The following is a 19549-nucleotide window of genomic DNA, read 5'->3' as shown; positions in this document are numbered from 1 at the left end:
GTGCTGCTGCAGGAGGGCGACGGCTGCGAAGCCAGGTCGCTGATTGCAGTGCGGGCAGGCACAGCAGGAGGGGCGAAGGAGCGGCAAGAGTTTGTAGAGGGAAGTGGCCGGGGCCCAGGAGAGACAAGAGTTTGGGGCTCAGAGGAGGTGAGGGCCCAGGGACAGCACGGGCCCAGCCCACACTGCGATATGTGCACACTAGGTCCGTGCAGCAGAGCTGGTCTCCAGTCGTCTTGGTTAACCCTTGCCACTGGACCAAGACCTAGCTCTGTCAAGCCCGTGTGGTGGCTGGTGTGCAACGGTCACCACACGTTAAAACAATCCACACACAGGCATCTTCCACCCTTCAGGATGTAGTTCGGGATCTGGAATATTAGGTCCTTCATTGAAACACCTGTGAACTCATCCCTTTTTGGCGTGGAAGCAAATCATCCTCGATACGAGGGACCGCCTATGATGATGATGATGATGACTCAGTAATTCTTTTCTTCTTAACTGTTAGAAAAAGTCAAACTGTGTCTCTTACTCTCCCTTTCCCAGTTTTTCTAATGTCGTCGCAATGTTGAACTGATTATCTTTCTGGTCATATCACAAATAACAAAAATAGTCCGTCATATCATGGAGCAATGCAATGGAAACAAACAAGGCATCATACAGACGAGTTGCTCTCTCTCACACTCATTCACAACTCTTCTCCCAGACAGTGTCAGTTTCTTCATGCAATTATTTTCATTTACTCCCCATCGAGATTCCTCCAATATACAAATCACGGTATATTTAAATTACCATTAATGACAGCTTGTAGTGTCAGCCCTGGCTGAGTGGGTAGCATTCTCGCCTCGGAGTCAGAAGGCTGTGAGTTCAAATCCCACTCCAGGGACTTGAACACAAAAAAATCTAGGCTGGCAGTGCAGTGCTGAGGGAGTGTTGTCTTTTGGATGAGACATTAAACCGAGGCCCCAGGTCGACGTAAAAGATCCCATGGCACTATTTCGAAGAAGAGCAGGGGAGTTATCTGCGGTGTCCTAGCCAATATTTATCCCTCAATCAACGTAACAAAAAAACAGATTATCTGGTCATTATCACATTGCTGTTTATGGGAGCTTGCTGTGCGCAAATTGGCTGCCCCGTTTTCTACATTACAACAGTAACTACACTCCAAAAGTACTTAATTGGCCGTAAAGCGCTTTGAGATGTCCGGTGTTCGTGAAAGGCGCTATATAAATCCAAATCTTTCTTTCCTCAGTAAATATCTGCATCTATCAATTAGGATCCGGCTGGCTTTAGGCGGGTGCCTTTGCCACCTTCAGAAGGACAGGTTAAAAATCGGGCATGGTGCGATCCATGTGGCCTAATCCGACTCCAAATGAATGAGGCATAAAAATCTTCAAGAAGTTGCTTGGTCAGCATTACAGATAACATGCGGATTGATGGGACAATAACCCCGGTGATTTAAATACTCGATAATTGTGCTTTTTGATTTCTATCTGCATGCTAGCCACTATTCTAGGTCACTTGGGGAGTGCAGCAATAATTTAGTATTTCCAGACAATACTAAAATACGAGGCACACAAAATAATTCGGGAGGACCAAACGAGGTATTAATCAGATGACAGCATGGGCAAAGATGTGGCAGATGAAGTTCAATGTCAGCAAATGTGAGGTGGTATTTTCTGGTAAAGAAATAAATGTATTAATGATACTATGAATGGGAAAGAGCACATGGATTTGGCAGTTGAGGGTCACAAGACATTAAAACAGCACTTCCAGTGGATAAGCTCACAAACAAGCTAATGGTAAACTGAGTTTTACGGCAGGAATATAAAAGTCAAGCTGTAATGGTGAATCTATATAAAACTTGCGTAAGACTACAGTTGTGCAATTTGGGACTCGACGCTTTAGGAAGATTACAAAAGCAAAATACTGCGGATGCTGGAATCCGGAATAAAAACAGAAAATGCTGGAAATCTCAGCAGGTCAGGCAGCATCTGTGGAGAGAAATCAGAGTTAATGTTTCGGGTCGCTGACCCTTTAGGAAGATTGTTGAGGCAATTTGAGGACAGAGCAGATTTGGGAAAAAAAATTGAGAGGAAATTAAGGAATTATTTAACATTGTGAGGGATGGGACAGAGTAGATGTTTCCAGCATTTGTTTGGATCATAGGTACAAGATTAAACGTAAGAGATTTGGAACGGAATGCTGGACAATTTTTTTTTATGAACACTGACGCTTGTGAGACTGTGGAATGTCATTGAAGCAGAGACCTTGTCAACACTTAAGAATAGGTTAGGTAGGTGGTTGAAGACAAGTAGGATAAAGCAATTTGGAAACAGGGCGGCCACCTGGGATTAGAATACACTGCCCGTGCGTAGGATAAACGCCAGTGCAGACTGTTTGAACCAAACAGTCTCTGTTGTGATGCTATGTCTGCACATTGCTAAGAAAAGGAAAATACATGACCTTGTCAATGAAACTAGACACTGCTGACTGAGCATTGCTAAGAAACCTGCTCCTGAAGACCAAAGTGAGCGTTGTACTCCAGAGAGATACCTCTAAACTATGGGGACTGTGTGTCTGAGTAACGGTGATTCAGCAATGACTCAACAGTACACATGGGGTTAATAGGAACTTCCAGGTCCTGGAGTTATCCGACTGACCGCAATCAGATACACCCCTTAACGATTACCTTAATTGACATTTTGAACGATGTGCAGTATTCCATATAAAACACAGTTACATAAACATTGCATCGTCCTGGTAATTGCTGCAAGTGTTACTTTATATGGAGTATAATTTGTATGATTTTTATGGAGATATATTTTGTGGTAATGTTACTTCACATGGAAAGATCTAACAATTTGACAATAAACCTTTACACAAATTAGGGTCTGGTAGGATAACAAGTGCAAATTATAGTGACAATTATAACTTTCCAAGAAAAGTAATGTGGGAGTGGAGAGTGGGATGCCCCGGGGTCAGTGTTGGGACCCTGCTCTTTCTAATTTACAATAATGACTTTTATTCAGAATGTCAATGCAAATTGGTCAATTTGCAGATGCTACTAAACAGGGCTGTCCAGAGGTCTACCAGATAAATTAGATGAAATATACAAGTGGGCAGAACAGTGCAAATGATGCAGAACTTAGGCATGCACAAAGTACAGAGGAACATCACAAGAATTCCATGAATTGTCCAAAGAGCAAATAGTGAAGTTGAAGAAACATTTGGAGGTATTAGGTAGACTTAGTAGATTAGGGAGATTGAGTAGACTAGGCCTATATTCCTAAGAGTTTAGAAGAATGAGAGGTGATCTCATTGAAACATATAAAACTCTTATAGGGCTTGATAGATTAGATGCTGGAGGATGTTTCCCCTGGCTGGAGAGTCTAGAACCAGAGGTCACAGAATAAAGGGTCGGCCATTTAGGACTGAGATGAGGAGAAACTTCTTCACTCAAAAGAGTAGTGTATCTTTGGATTTGAGTGTCCAGTTGTGTTTGGCCAGAGATAGCTTATCCCATTTGTCGATTAGCCAATTCTGATAGTCTTCAACATGCCTCTTCCTGTTTGAATTCCAAACTACTTGTCCCATCCCCTGCAGTTTCCTTCAGCCTTTTACAGATAATTTTTCCATCTCCCATAGGCCTTCATGAGAATAAAGCGGGAAGATTTAAACCACAGACTCTCCGATGCCACAGACCAGTGAGCAGGGGAACAACAGAGATATGACAATAGGACAAGATTCAGAAGTTCGATGCGTGTGACATTAGAGTTTGTAAAGCATATTGTCTTGTCAGAACCGTGCAGCAAGTTAGCGGGGATTTACTTTAAGGGGTGCTTTTACTGCTGCTACTGGTTTGAGACTGGCATTTGTTTAGAGAAAAGTGGGGCTTGTTGTACTGCTGGCTCCACAAATTATAATGGAATCTCTTTGGTAACAAACTGCTGCAACTGCACAGGGTATTGGTGAGGCCGCACCTGGAGTACTGCGAGCAGTTTTGGTCACCTTACTTAAGGAAGGATATACTAGCTTTGGAAGGGGTACAGAGACGATTCACTAGGCTGATTCCGGAGATGAGGGGGTTACCTTATGATGATAGATTGACTAGACTGGGTCTTTACTCGTTGGAGTTCAGAAGGATGAGGGATGATCTTATAGAAACATTTAAAATAATGAAGGGGATAGGGTTGTGAATCTGTGGAATTCTCTGCCCAAGGAAGCAGTTGAGGCTAGCTCATTGAATATATTCAAATCACAGATAGATAGATTTTTAACCAATAAGGGAATTAAGGGTTATGGGGAGCGGGCGGGTAAGTGGAGCTGAGTCCACGGCCAGATCAGCCATGATCTTGTTGAATGGCGGAGCAGGCTCGAGGGGCTAGATGGCCTCCTCCTGTTCCTAATTCTTATGTTCTTCTGCTCTTATGTTCTTATTAATGTTTTGGAGGTCCAGAACCAGGGGTCACAATCTGGGGATGGGGGGTGGGCCATTTGGGGCCGAGATGAGGAGAAGCTTCTTCACCCAGAGAATGGTGAACCTGTGGAATTCTCTGCCGCAGAAAGTTGTTGAGGCCAATTCACTGGATGTGTTCGGTGGGGGGGGAGTTAGATGTGGTCCTTGCTACTGGGGAGATCGGAGGGTATGGCGAGAAAGCAGGAATGGAGTACTGAGGTTGCATGTTCAGCCATGAACTCATTGAATGGCGGTGCAGGCTCGAAGGGCCGAATGGCCTACTCCTGCACCTATTTTCTATGTTTCTATGTTTCTATTTCCATGTTTCTTTACAAATGGGTAAAATTTAAGGGGGTCATTGTGAAAAAGGTGGGTTCAGGTCGAACGCTTGTTTTAGATTCCCCACCCGATTCTTATGCTCTACTGACATCAATGTAGAGCAAATATGAGCAGGGTGTAAAATGGCCATTCGATCAAAACCTATCCTGTTCCTATGGAGCAGGCCAAGTTAAAATTACCCATTTTCTAGAAAAAATAAGTTCAAAACCAGTAAAAGAAAGACTTGCATTTATATAGTAGCACCTTTCACAACCTCAGGATGCCCCAAAGCGCTTTACAGCCAATGAAGTACTTTTTGAAGTGTAGTCACTGTTGTCATCCAGTTATAGGCGATTCCTCGTATCGAGGATGATTTGCTTCCACGCCAAAAAGGGATGAGTTCACAGATGTTTCAATGAAGGATCTAATATTCCAGTTCCTGAACTACATCCTGAAGGGTGGAAGATGCCTGTGCGTGGATTTTTTTAATGTGTGGTGGCCGTTGCACACCAGCCACCACACGGGCTTGACAGAGCAAGGTCTTGGTCCAGTCACTGTTGTAATGTGGGAAAAGCGGCAGCCAATTTGCGTACAGCAAACTCCCACAAACATCATCATCATCATAGACAGTCCCTTGGAATCGAGGAAGACTTGCTTCCATTCTGACCGGATAATCTGTTTTTTTGTTATGTTGATTGAGGGATAAATATGGGCCAAGACACTGGGGAGAACTCCCCTGCTCTTCTTTGAAATAGTGCCACGGGATTTTTTTACATCCACCTGTTACCACAGGGCGAGAAAGGAACCAAAGTGATCAGTTAGCAAACTGTATCCTGTACCATCTCCAACAGGATGGGCAGATATCACTCGTAACACTGCATCTATAGATTTCACCACACCACCTCCTGCCCAAATGAAGAACATAAGAATTAGGAGCAGGAGTAGGCCACATGGCCCCTCGAGCCTGGTCCACCATTCAATACGATCATGGTTGACCTTCAACCTCAACTCCACTTTCCCGCCTGATCCCCATATCCCTTGATTTCCCTAGAGTCCAAAACACATCTATCTCAGCCTTTTGGGGGTAGAGAATTCCAAAGATTCACAACCCGCTGAGTGAAGAAATTCCTCTTCATCTCAGTCTTAAATGACCGACCCCTTATCCTGAGACTATGCCCCCTAGTGCTAGACTCTCCAGCCAGGGGGAAACAACCTCTCAGCATCTACCCTGTCAAACCTCCTCAGAATCTTGTATGCTTCAATGAGATCACCTCTCATTTTTCTAAACTAGAGAATATAGGCTCCAATCTACTCACTCTCTCCTCGTAGGACAACCTCTCATCCCAGAACAATCTCTCATCCCAGGAAGCAATCTAATATTCTTTGTGTTTGTGAAGCAATCCAGGTGGACCCGTCCAGAAATCGCACACTATTCGCAAAGCAGTTAAATTGGGTCTCACCTGACTAGTGTCAACCTTTACAGTGCCTGCTTTTCTTTTCCATCGGCCCTGGAGGAGAATAAAGCTGAGTGCAAATACAGATAGCAATTAGTCACAGGAAACCTAAATCTGTCATAAAGAGAGGCAATCAATACACGAAGTAAAACCTGCAGTCAGATGGTTAATGTGAAGGATGGCCACACAGAGGGAATATATTGTATCTTCACTGGCTTAGATAGAATTAAAACCTTCCCACAGCAAATCAAACAATAACTGGTGTCATACAATAGATATTGCTGAGAAGTAGAAGGTAAAGGTTTGCTCCGGCTGCTATTTCTATTCTTTTAAAAACACTTTCATGATGTTGCTGGATATAAGCAAATGTAAGAAATCTTCCTGCTGGGGGTCCTAATACTTTGGCCATGGGCATTTTACAGACGGTTGAAAATTGGCCGCCTGTTATGCACCCCGCCCGATAACCCCTTTGGAATGGAAAGGAAAAATCAGGCGGTTTCTATAGCAACCGTCCAAGCCGGTTTTCCGCTCCTGGGGCAAGCTGGAAATTAACCCCAATGTGTTCATCAGGTTGTTAATACATAATAACCAAAGCAAATCTCTACCATTACCCCCCGACCCCAGTGAACAAGGCATCAAGCTTATATATGGCCGATAAAAAAACTGTTTGCAATAAACTCTTTGTCACATTTTAAAATGAAGGTTGTGGGTTCAAGCCCCACTCCAGAGACTTGAGTACATAATCTAGGCTGACATTCCCAATGCAGGACTGAGGGTGTGCTGCACTGTCAGAGGTGCCATCTTTTGTACGAGACGTTTGAAACAAGGCCCATTCTGCGTCCTCGCATGAATGTGAAAGATCACTATTTGAAGAAGAGCGATGGAGATCCCCTTGATCTGGCCAACATTTTTCCCTCAACCAACATCAGTAAAACAGACTATCTGGTCATTTATCTCATTAATATTTGTGGGAGCTTGCTTGTGTGCAAATTGGCTGCCGCGTTTCCGACATTACAACAGTAACTGCACTTCAAAAGTATTTCATTGGCTGTAAAGCATTTTGGGATGTCCTGAGATCATGAAAGGCGCTATATAAATAAAGTCATTCTTTTCCTGCAATCAAGAACACTCAGGTCGAGTTGCAAAAAAATGGCGGGTGGGGTAAAGGACAGAAAAACTACTGCAGGATCTAAAATAATTTCAAAATTCAACGAAGCTGAATTTCTGCAGAACACGGATCGACTCTCTCGCTGACGTTACGAAGCAAGATCCAGAAGACAATATCGCAAGAACAAAGCGCCCAAGAGACCATGCTTATTCCTTTCATGGTTTTGTGAACAATGCTCAGACAAGCTGCAGCTGCACGCACTTCATTTCAAGTGGAGTGTGTACCGGGCCAGATCAGTGCTCCGCCTGTCCGACTCTGCACAACCAGCTTTCCCAGCAGGAATCTCCGTCTGACAGCAAAATGCAGCTGCACATCATTCACCGCTCCCTCCAGAATAGGGATGACATTTGTTCTTTTCATTAACAAATAAGAATTTCATCTAATTAACATCTGTCTCGTATGCTGAAGAACACGAAGCTTAAAGTGTGCGTGCGTGTGTAATCTTCCCCCCACCCCCTAAAGATATATGAAGGATAATGAGTTATTTTTTTTTGTTCATGTTGTGTTCATTAAAGAACGGGGAGATGGCACTGTGAAATGAAACACTTTCATTTTGGCCTCCCAGCTTCAGAATTAAGCCAGATATATCACGAAGTAAGAACAATATACATATCCCTCTAATCTGTCCCAACAATGGACATCAAACTCAATATTCTATTGAGGACAATTTTCTATTTCCCCAATGGGACGGTCTTCCATCAGTGAATTTGCTAATTTAGTGTTAGTTTTTGTGGTAGCCCAGGAGGAACGGGATGGAGACGGCCCAAACAGGATCTACACAGCACGCAGACCGAGCAGACTGTCAGCCTGTCAATCGGAGCCCTTTTTAACCCAAAGTCCCAGAGTTAAAAGTTCAGTTTCCAGCTCGCTACCCAACCCATTTCCTCATTTATGCAAGTTTTTATCAGCTTTAAAAATTAAATAGAGTACTTTGATATTTTTTTCCCTCAGCGATTTCCGCTCATGAACTCTGTGTTGTATCGCCCTGTGGGTGGAATGTATTTGCTTCATGGGTTCTTTGTTCAAGAATTCATGGCAACACATTGCCATTAAGAACTAGTTGGTTTATTAGCAAAGGTTTAACAATCACACTACACATTACCGGTTCATCGACCAGGCTCACAACTGCATACCTCATCGTGGATTCCCCACTGGCTGGGGTTTTATTGAGTCTTGGTGAACATCACTTAACTATCTAAGCCAGTCACAATTCAACAGCTCTGCAAACATCACACTGAGCAATAGGGTCTCTGCAGTACTCCACCGACATGGCCATTACCCATGTGAGAGCCTGGCTGACACTTCAAGTCACTGGAGAAATACCACCAATGATGTCTCCACAAGATCCTACAAATCCCCTTAGTGTCCAACATTAGCGTCCTCGACCAGGCCAACATCTCCAGCATCGAAGAACTGACCACACTTGATCAGCTCCGCTGAGCAGGCCACATTGTCCGCATGCCAGGCACGAGACTCCCAAAGCAAGCGCTCTACTCGGAACTCCTTCATGGCAAATGAGCCAAAGGTGGGCGGAAGAAACGTTACAAAGACACCCTCAAAGCCTCCCTGGTAAAGTGCAACATCCCCACCGTCATCTGGGAGTCCCTGGCCAAAGACTGGCCTAAGTGGAGGAAGTGCATCCGGGAGGGCGCTGAGCACCTCGAGTCTCATCACCGAGAGCATTAAGAAATCAAGCGCAGGCAGTGGAAAGAGCGTGCCGCAAATCTGTCCCATCCTCCCTTACCCTCAACGACTATCTGTCCCACCAGTAACATGGACTGTGGTTCTCGTATTGGACTGTTCAGCTACCTAAGGACACATTTTAAGAGTGGAAGCAAGTCTTCCTCGATTCTGAGGGACTGCCTATGATGATGATGATGAGAGCCTGGGCAATGGTGCCAGCAGGCTGTATAACTGAACCTGATGGACTCTTCAGCCATCATGGCTACATTGCAGTGGGAGTTTGCTGCATCGCGATCAGAAGCAGGAACTCTGGCTAGTTTTCGCTTTGCCAATAGGGGCATCCCTATTGCTGCCTGGCCGAGAACCACATATCCCACAGGAAGGTGGCTCAACCGTGGCTAACAAGGGAAATTAGGGATAGTGTTATATCCAAGGAAGAGGCATATAATTTGGCCAGAAAAAGCAACAAACCTGAGGACTGGGAGAAATTTAGAATTCAGCAGAGGAGGACAAAGGGTTTACTTCGGAGAGGAAAGATATAGTATGAGAGTAAGATTGCAGGGAACATAAAAACTGACTGCAAAAGCTTCCATAAGTATGTGAAGAGAAAACAATTAGTGAAGACAAGTGTAGGTCCCTTGCAGTCAAAATCAGATGAATTTATAATGGGGAACAAAGAAATGGCAGACCAATTGAACAAATACTTTGGTTCTGTCTTCACTAGGGAAGACACAAATAACCTTCTGGAAATACTAGGGGACCGAGGGTCTAGCGAGAAGGAAGAACTGAGGGAAATCCTTATTAGGAAATGATGTTAGGGAAATTGAAGGGACTGAAGGCTGATAAATCCCCAGGGCCTGATAGTCTGCATCCCAGAGTACTTAAGAAAGTGGCCCTAGAAATAGTAGATGCATTGGTGGTCATTTTCCAACATTCCATGGACTCTGGTTAAGTTCCTATGGATTGGTGGGGAGCTAATGTAACCCCATTTTTTAAAAAAGGAGGGAGAGAGAAAACAGTGAATTATAGACTGGTTAGCCTGACATCGGTAGTGGGGAAAATGTTGGAATCAATTATTAAAGATGTAATAGCAGCACATTTGGAAAGCAGTAACAGGATCAGTCCAAGTCAGCCTGGATTTATGAAGGGGAAATCATGCTTGACATATCTTCCAGAGTTTTTTGAGGATGTAACTAGTAGAGTGGACAAGGGAGAACCAGTGGACGTGGTGTATTTGGACTTTCAAAAGGCTTTTGACAAGGTCCCACACAAGAGATTAGTGTGCAAAATCAAAGCACATGGTATTGGGGCAATGTATTGACGTGGATAGAGAACTGGTTGGCAGACAGGAAGCAAAGAATAGGAATAAACAGGTCCCTTTCAGAATGGCAGGCAGTGACTAGTGGGGTACCGCAAGGTTCAGTGCTGGGACCCCAGCTATTTACAATATACATTAATGATTTGGACGAAGGAATTGAATGTAATATCTCCAAGTTTGCAGATGACACTAAGCTGGGTGGTAGTGTGAGTTGTGAGGAGGATGCTAAGAGGTTGCAGGGTGACTTGAACAGGTTAGGTGAGTGGGCAAGTGCATGGCAGATGCAGTATGATGTAGATAAATGTGAGGTTATCCACTTTGGTGGCAAAAACAGGGAGGCAGAATATTATCTGAATGGTGACAGATTAAGAAAAGGGGAGGTGAACGAGACCTGGGTGTCATGGTACATCAGTCATTGAAAGTTGGCATGCAGGTACAGCAGGCAGTGAAGAAGGAAAATGGCATGTTGGCCTTCATAGCGAGAGGATTTGAGTATAGGAGCAGGGAGGTCTTATTGCAGTTGTACAGGGCCTTGGTGAAGCCACACCTTGAATACTGTGTGCAGTTTTGGTCTCCTAATCTGAGGAAGAACATTCTTGCTATTGAGGGAGTGCAGCGAAGGTTCATCAGACTGATTCCCGGGAGGTCATGACTGTCATATGAAGAAAGACTGGATCGACTAGGCTTATATTCATTGGAATTTAGAAGAATGAGAGGGTATCTCATAAAAACATATAAAATTTTGACAGGATTGGACAGCTTAGATGCAGGAAGAATGTTCCCGATGTTGGGGAAGTCCAGAAGCAGGGGTCACAGTCTAAGGATAAGGGGTAAGCCATTTAGGACCGAGATGAGGAGAAACTTCTTCACTCAGAGAATTGTGAACCTGTGGAATTCTCTACCACAGAAAGTTTTGAGGCCAGTTCGTTAGATATATTCAAAAGGGAGTTAGATGTGACCCTTACGGCTAAAGGCATCCAAGGGGAATGGAGAGAAAGCAGGAATGGAGTACTGAAGTTGCATGATCAGCCATGATCATATTGAATGGTGGTGCAGGCTCGAAGGGACGAATGGCCTACTCCTGTACCTATTTTCTATGTTTCCATGAAGCTGAGGTCGAACCTGCAGCCATCTTATTCTGTACAACTCAAAGACTACGGGAGATGCATGTATCTCAACCACTCTGTTTGCAATTAAAAACAGGGCGCTGCTGGGACTGAAATAGTGCATGGATCAGGAATCACCAACTCACGGCTGCATTCACACCCGCTCCAATATTTGGGCAGGCCTCAATCTAGGTGGCCCGACTTCTCACTGGAAATAAGCAGAAGCCTCATTAATAGATGCTAATCAGTGCCAAATGATGTAGTTATAACCCACAAAAGCATTTTCCTCTCCATCCTCATTGATACTGCCAGACCCTGCTGCCTCCTTCACATTATGGAGGCTGCCATTTCCTGTGACATTTTAATAAGAACATAAGAATGAGGAGCAGGAGTAGATCATTTGGCCCCTTGAGCCTGCTCTGCCATTCAATGAGATTGTGGCTGATCTTCTACTTTAACTCCACTTTCCTGCACTATCCCCACATCCCTTGAATCCGTAATATCTAAAATTCCATCGATCTCTGTCTTGAATATACTCAAAGACTGAGCCTCCACTGCCCTCTGGGGTAGAGAATTCCAAAGATTCACCATCCTCTGAGTGAAGAAGTTTCTCCTCTTCTCAGTCCCAAATGGCTGACCCCTTATTCTGAGACTGTGACCCCTGATTCTAGACTCCCCAGCCACAGGAAACATCCTCCCGACATCTACCCTGTCAAGCCCTGTAAGAATTTTATGTTTCCACGAGATCACCACTCATTCTTCTAAACTCTAGCGAATATAGGCCTAGTCTACTCAATCTCTCCTTGTAGCACAATCCCCCCAATCCCAGGAATCAGTCTGGTGAACCTTCGCTGCACTACCTCAATGGCAAGTATATCCTCAGATGGTATCAGGTAAAACTATAGAAAGTTTTAGGAGATCCTTTTCTGGTATTAGCTGGTACTTTTTTTTGCTACTTGGAAGATTTGAAGTGCTTATTGTTATGTATGTAAACATTATAACTGTGTAAGACTTGCCACCAGAGGGCGCATCTGTTGGGGACCCAAGGGTCACCTGCACACCTCATACAAGCGAGTATAATAGGTTGTCTGTCATGCTGCTTTGGCATTCTGGAGTTTTATTAAAGAGACTAAGGTCACATCAGTTTAAGCTCAGTCTTGTGGAGTTATTCTAAACACAACAATTGGCGACGAGTAACAGATCACGAACTTTCACGCGGTTATGGCTGCCATTGGTAATCTTGAGCGATTTGTTGAGGGTGATGATTGGGAAGCCTTTGTTGAACATCTCAACCAGTACTTCGTGGCCAATGAGCTGGATGCGGATGATAAAGCAATCAAGCGTAGGGCGATTCTCCTCGTCGTTTATGGGTCTGCAACATACGGCCTCATCAAGCGTCTGCTAGCACCGACGAAACCAACAGAAAAGACATGTGCAGAGCTGCGTACGCTGGTTTGGGAACACCTCAAGCCGAAGGAGAGCATCTTAATGGCCAGGTATCGCTTCTATACGCACCATCTCTCCGAGGGCCAGGGCGTGACCAGTTATGTCGCCGACCTATGACGCTTTGCAGGACCTTGCGATTTTGCTGGATATTTGGGGGAAATGCTGTGGGACTTTTTCGTGCTTGGAATCGGCCACAAGGTCATTCTTCGCAAGCTGCTATCTGCTGAATCCCCAGACCTGAACAATGCCATCACGATAGCCCAGGCTTTCATGTCCATGAACGATAATACTAAACTGATATCTTCTCAGCATTGAAGCACACCGGCAAGTACTGTGCATAAAATAATGCCGTTAGCAGGCAGAACTGTACATGGCAGGGCCTACACGCCTGCAGCTGTAAGACCTAGGATGACTCAGAGTCCGCTGTGGGGTGTGAATGCAAATCCGTTAATATCATGTTGGCGCTGCGGGGGTAATCATAGAGCCCAACAATGTTGATTCAAGCACTAGGTGTGCAAAGGCTGCGAAACAATGGGGCACCTCCAGCGAATGAGCAAACGTGCTGCGACTCACCACGTGGCAGAGTTGGCAGAAGACGGTCGACCTGAAGTGGATCACGCACAACGAGTAAGAGAGGCAACTCAACCCGAGGCCGAGGAAGAAGTGTATGGGGTACACACCTTCACCACCAAGAGCCCTCCTATAATGCTGAAAGTCAAATGAAATGGCATTCCAGTTTCCATGGAGTTGGACACGGGGGCGAGTCAGTCCATTATGAGCCAGAAAATCTTTGAGAAACTGTGGGGCAACAAGGCACAAAGGATCAAACTAAGCCCGATTTATACAAAGCTGCGCACTTATACCAAAGAGTTCATACCAGCCATTGGCAATGCGGCAGTGAAGGTATCGTAAGATGGAGCTGTGCATGACTTAGCACTGTGGGTTGTACCAGGCAATGGCCCAACGCTGTTCGGCAGAAGCTGGCTATGAAAGATTCGATGGAACTGGGATGACATCAAAGCACTATCTTTGGTGGATGACGTCTCATGCGCCCAAGTGCTGAGCAAATTTCCATCGCTATTTGAACCAGGCATTGGCAACTTCACAGGTGCCAAGGTGCAGATCCATCTAGTCCCTGATGCAAGGCCTGTTCATCACAAGGCTCGAGCGGTTCCATATATGATGAGGGAGAAAGTCGAGATCGAACTGGACAGACTTCAACGAGAGGGAATCATATCTCCAGTTGAGTTCAACGAGTGGGCCAGCCCAATTGTTCCGGTGTTGAAAAGCGATAGCACAGTCAGAATCTGCGGAGACTACAAGGTAACAATCAACCGAGTCTCGTTACAAGACCAGTATCCACTACCCAAGGTGGATGACTTGATCGCAACGATAGCAGGGGGGGAAGTCATTCACCAAATTGGATCTAACCTCTGCTTACATGACACAGTTGCTGGCTGAATCTTCGAAAAGATTGACGTGCATCAACACGCACAAAGGACTGTTTATATACCACAGATGCTCTTTTGGGATTCGCTCAGCTGCTGCCATTTTCCAGAGGAACATGGAGAGTCTGCTGAAATCGGTTCCGTGCACCGTTGTGTTTCAAGACGATATCCTGATCACTGGTTGTGCCACTATTGAACACCTGCACAACCTGGAAGAGGTTCTAAGTCGACTCGACAGAGTGAGACTCAGACTGAAATGCTCCAAGTGTGTTTTCCTGGCACCAGAGGTCGAATTTTGGGAGAAAGATTGTGGCAGACGGCATCAGACCCACAGACTCAAAGGCGGAGGCCATCAAGAACGCACCCAGACCACAGAATGTGACAGAGCTGCGTTCGTTCCTGGGACTCCTCAACTATTTTGATACCTTTCTACCCGGGTTGAGCACTTTGCTGGAACCATTGTACATGTTGTTACGTAAGGGTGACGACTGGGTTTGGGGTAAATATCAAGAGACAGCCTTTGAGAAGGCCAGAAACCTGCTATGTTCTGACAACTTACTTGAATTGTATGACCCATGTAAACGTTTAGTGCTAGCTTGTGATGCATCTTCGTATGGGGTTGGGTGTGTGTTACAGCAAACCAATGTATCAGGCAAACTGCAACTGGTTGCATATGCATCTAGAAGTCTACCTAAGGCTGAAAGAGCCTACAGTATGGTCGAGAAAGAGGCGTTAACATGCGTATACGGGGTTAAGAAAATGCACCGATATCTATTTGGACTCTGGTTCGAGCTTGAAACGGGCCACAAACCGCTCATTTCGCTGTTTTCAGAAAGCAAAGGTATAAACACCAATGCTTCATCCCGCATCCAAAGATGGGCACTAACATTGTCCGCTTATGACTATGTTATCCGCCACAGAACAGGCACGGAGAACTGCGCTGATGCCCTCAGTCGGCTACCATTGCCCACCACTGGGGTGGAAATGGTGCAACCCACAGACTTGCTTCTGGTCATGGATGTTTTTGAGAGCGAGGGGTCACCTGTCACCGCTCGTCAGATCAGGACCTGGACTAGCCAGGACCCTGTGCGATCACTAGCAAAAAGTTGCGTCCTTAATGGGAGCTGGGGAAATGCAAGATGAAATTAAGCCGTTTCACCGATGTAAAGATGAAATGTCCATCCAGTTGGATTATCTCTTATGGGGTAATCACGTGGTTTTGCCAAAAAAAGGCAGGGAAATGTTTGTACTCAACCTACACAGTACCCACCCAGGCATAGTCATGATGAAGCCTTTCGCCAGGTCGCACATTTGGTGGCCTGGCATTGACTCGGATTTGGAGTCATGCGTACACCAATGTAACACTTGCTTACAGTTGAGCAATGCACCAAGGGAGGCTCCACTGAGTCTGTGGTCATGGCTCTCCAAACCGTGGTCCAGGATCCACGCAGATTTTGCTGGCCCCTTTCTAGGAAAGATGTTTTTAGTTATAGATGCTTACTCTAAATGGATTGAATGTGTAATCGTGTCATCCTGCACGTCCACTGCCACCATTGAAGCCTCTGGGCCATGTTCGCCACCCATGGCTTGCCCGAAGTCCTTGTCAGTGACAATGGACCGTATTTCACCAGCTCAGAATTCAACGAGTTTATGACCCACAATGGCATTAAGCATGTCAGGTCTGCCCCGTTTAAGCCCACATCCAACGGTCAAACAGAACAGGCAGTCCAAACTATCAAATAGAGCTCGAAATGCGTGACGGACAGCTCCCTTCAGACCCGTTTACCTCGGGTTCTGCTCAGCTACCGGACGCAACCCCACTCGCTTACCGGGGTTTCCCCGGTGGAATTGTTAATGAAGAGAGCACTCAAAACCAGGCTCTCCTTAGTCCACCCGGATCTTAATGATCACGTGGAAACCCGGCGTCACCGGCAAAACATGTACCACGATCGCGTGGCTGTATCGCGTGACATTGATGTAAACGACCCTGTGTTTGTCCTTAATTACGGTCATGGTCCCAAATGGGTTGCTGGCACTGTCTTGGCCAAGGAGGGGAACAGAGTGTTTATTGTTAAACTATGTAATGGACAAATGTGCAGAAAGCATTTGGATCAGACCAAACTGCGATTTACTGACAACCAGGAACAACTTGAAGAGGACATCACCATCATCGATTCATCAACACACACCCAACCAGCAATCGACCTCGCCGTCAATCAAGAGGTTGAACCCACCACGCCCAACAGTCCGGTCAGGCCAGCCGCGCTGCAGTGCAGCAAAGGCCCGACCTACCCGCCCATGCCAGGGTTCGAACTCAGGTGTTCAACCAGGGAGCGAAGGGCCCCGGACCGCCTCAACTTGTAAATAACTTGTATCAAAGACCTTGGGGGTGGGGAGTGATGTTATGTATATAAACATTATAACTGTGTAAGACTTGCCACCAGAGGGCGCACCTGTTGGATACCCAAGGGTCACCTGCACACCTCGTGCAAGCGAGTATCAAAGGTTGTCGGCCATGCTGCTTTGGCACTCTGGAGTTGTATTAAAGAGACTAAGGTCACATCAGTTTAAGCTCACAGTACTCAGTCTTGTGGAGTTATTCTAAACATAACACTTGTTGTTATACCGCAGTTGAAACTTTCAAAGGACATTCAGTATCGCACTTAGTTCTTTATGGGGCTTCTTCCAGGAATTGCGCTCTGACAAGAGGTGGAGGAACGTAGGGGCAGGAGGAGGCCATTCAGCCCCTCGAGCCTGTTCTGCCATTCAATTATAGCATGGCTGATCTGTACCTCAACTCCATTTACCCACCTTTGTTCCATAACTTCACCCAACAAAAATCTATCGAGCTCAATCTTGAACATTTCAATCGACCCAACATTCACAACCTTTTTTAAAAAATGTATTTGTTGGTGGGATGTGGGCATCGTTGGCACGGCCGGCATTTATTGCTCATCCCTAATTGCCCTTGAGAAGGTGGTGGTGAGCCGCTGCCTTGAACCGCTGCAGTCCGTGTGGTGAAGGTCGTGCTGGCTTTGATGTAGCGGTTTGGTACAACTGAGCGGTTTGCTAGACCATTTCAGAGGAACTGTGAGCTTGCTTTCGTGGCAGCCTCCAGAGTGCTTTTATACTACTGCAAACTTCCGTTATCAACCCCCCCTCCCCCCCTGCTCCCCCCACCCCCGCCGCAACCCCCACAAGCAAGAGGCTGGCTGCTTGGGGACGTGGGGTAACCACCGCACACTCGGCTCATGACCAATGTTCCCTTAAAGCTGCATGGCCGTGCAGTGCCCTGGAGCTCCCATGCAGCCGACGCTCCGCTTTTAAGTCGATAAACCCCGCATTGGTGGAACTTTGAACGGGCTACGCATCTCGTTAAAGGGGCTGCACGCACCCCCCCCCCCCCAAAAAATTAGAGGGAACATTGTTCACTCAGGATCCCACAGTGGCTGAACCGTGCCACAATCAGACCAGTGCACCAATCAGAGCTCTCGTTGAACATACGCTTGGAGCCCGCAAGCAACTGGTCCGATCCTGCAGCAGTGAGCAGTTTTGGCAGAGAAGAGCAGGGCCCAGCATTGCTGGAGTGGCCCAGCCAGATCTGGCGACGAATGGCAGAAACGCTCAAACCTGCGACCCGCGGACCTAAGCGAGCGGCAACGGGAGGCACACCAGTGTGCTCTTCCGAGGTTGGGTTAAAGCCGAATAACCCTCTGTACTCTGCTGCTGTGGCTGACCTGGATGCACTTGAGGCCAAATCTGAGGCTGTGTTGAAACCCTCACGGCACTGACATGCGTGACCTTAACAATAATAAAAAAAAAGTTCATCCAACCCTCCCCCTCCCCAATAAGACCAAGTGCCGGAACAGCTGAAGTCTAGCCCAAATACTGGTGATGGACAGCAGCTTTCCTGTCAGCGACAAACCTCTGCTTGTCAGCACCTGCAGGGGTTCGCTCGTTAGGATAAAGAAAGTCTGTCTTCAAAATGTACAGGGTGACGGTATGATTAAATAGCAATGTATCGGTATGCTAGAGGGAATTTGAGGACAGGTTGGTGACAGCTAAAAGCACAGCTCGCTAGCCTATTCCCAAACCTCCCATATTCCCATGCATTGTCCAATTAGTTAGCACGCAGACACCATTATTGTCTTTATGGCTTCAGAAAAATTCTCTACTGATTGCGCCAACTTGGTTTCCCTTTTGCTGCCGTTATCAATTCGGACAGACACAGTACATACATTAAAACCGTATCTTTGTAAAACATGCCAACTTCATCCAGATCCTGGAAAACTGCTTAAGTGACCCTTTTAGGCCAACATTTATGCAGCCAAATTATTATACGTTTTGCGATTAACGTCAAATGTGTTTCAAGAATATCGTGTCCATTCACAAACATTTTATTCGGAGGTTGCATATTCCTCCAGCTTGGATTCATACCACACGACACATGGGGGGGTTGACTTATGAGGAAAGGTTGAGTAGGTTGGGCCTCTACTCGTTGGAATTCAGAAGAATGAGAGGTGATCTTATCGAAACGTATAAGATTATGAGGGGGCTTGACAAGGTAGATGCAGAGAGGATGTTTCCACTGATAGAGGAGACTAGAACAAGGGGGCATAATCTTAGAACAAGGGGCCGCCCATTTAAAATTGATGAGGAGGAATTTCTTCTCTCAGAGGGTTGTAAATCTGTGGAATTCGCTGCCTCAGAGAGCTGTGGAAGCTGGGACATTGAATAAATTTAAGACAGAAATAGACAGTTTCTTAACCGATAAGGGAATAAGGGATTATGGGGAGCGGGTAGGGAAGTGGACCTGAGTCCATGATCAGATCAGCCATGATCTTATTGAATGGCGGAGCAGGCTCGAGGGACTGTATGGCCGACTCCTGCTCCTATTTCTTATGTTCTTATGTTCTTTCAAAGATTACTCACAGGTTCAGTTTGCTGACACGGTTGAAAAGTGAGATGTGGACGGTATTATGAAAGCCGACGAGGTGTTACAGGATTGATAGGGTCTTGTCTGCTTAAATGTGATAGTTGAAGGCAATCTATAGTCCAGTTCCACTACATAATTTGTGAATGCAGATTAGCAACTGGTGCAAAACAAACTTTTAAAAAGTTGATCTTCATTTTTAAGCTGCTTTAAGTTGGTGAA

The sequence above is a fragment of the Pristiophorus japonicus genome, chromosome 13 (assembly GCF_044704955.1).
Source record: "Pristiophorus japonicus isolate sPriJap1 chromosome 13, sPriJap1.hap1, whole genome shotgun sequence".
Classification (NCBI taxonomy): Eukaryota; Metazoa; Chordata; class Chondrichthyes; family Pristiophoridae; genus Pristiophorus; species Pristiophorus japonicus.
Note: the sequence above shows the minus strand (reverse complement) of the source record.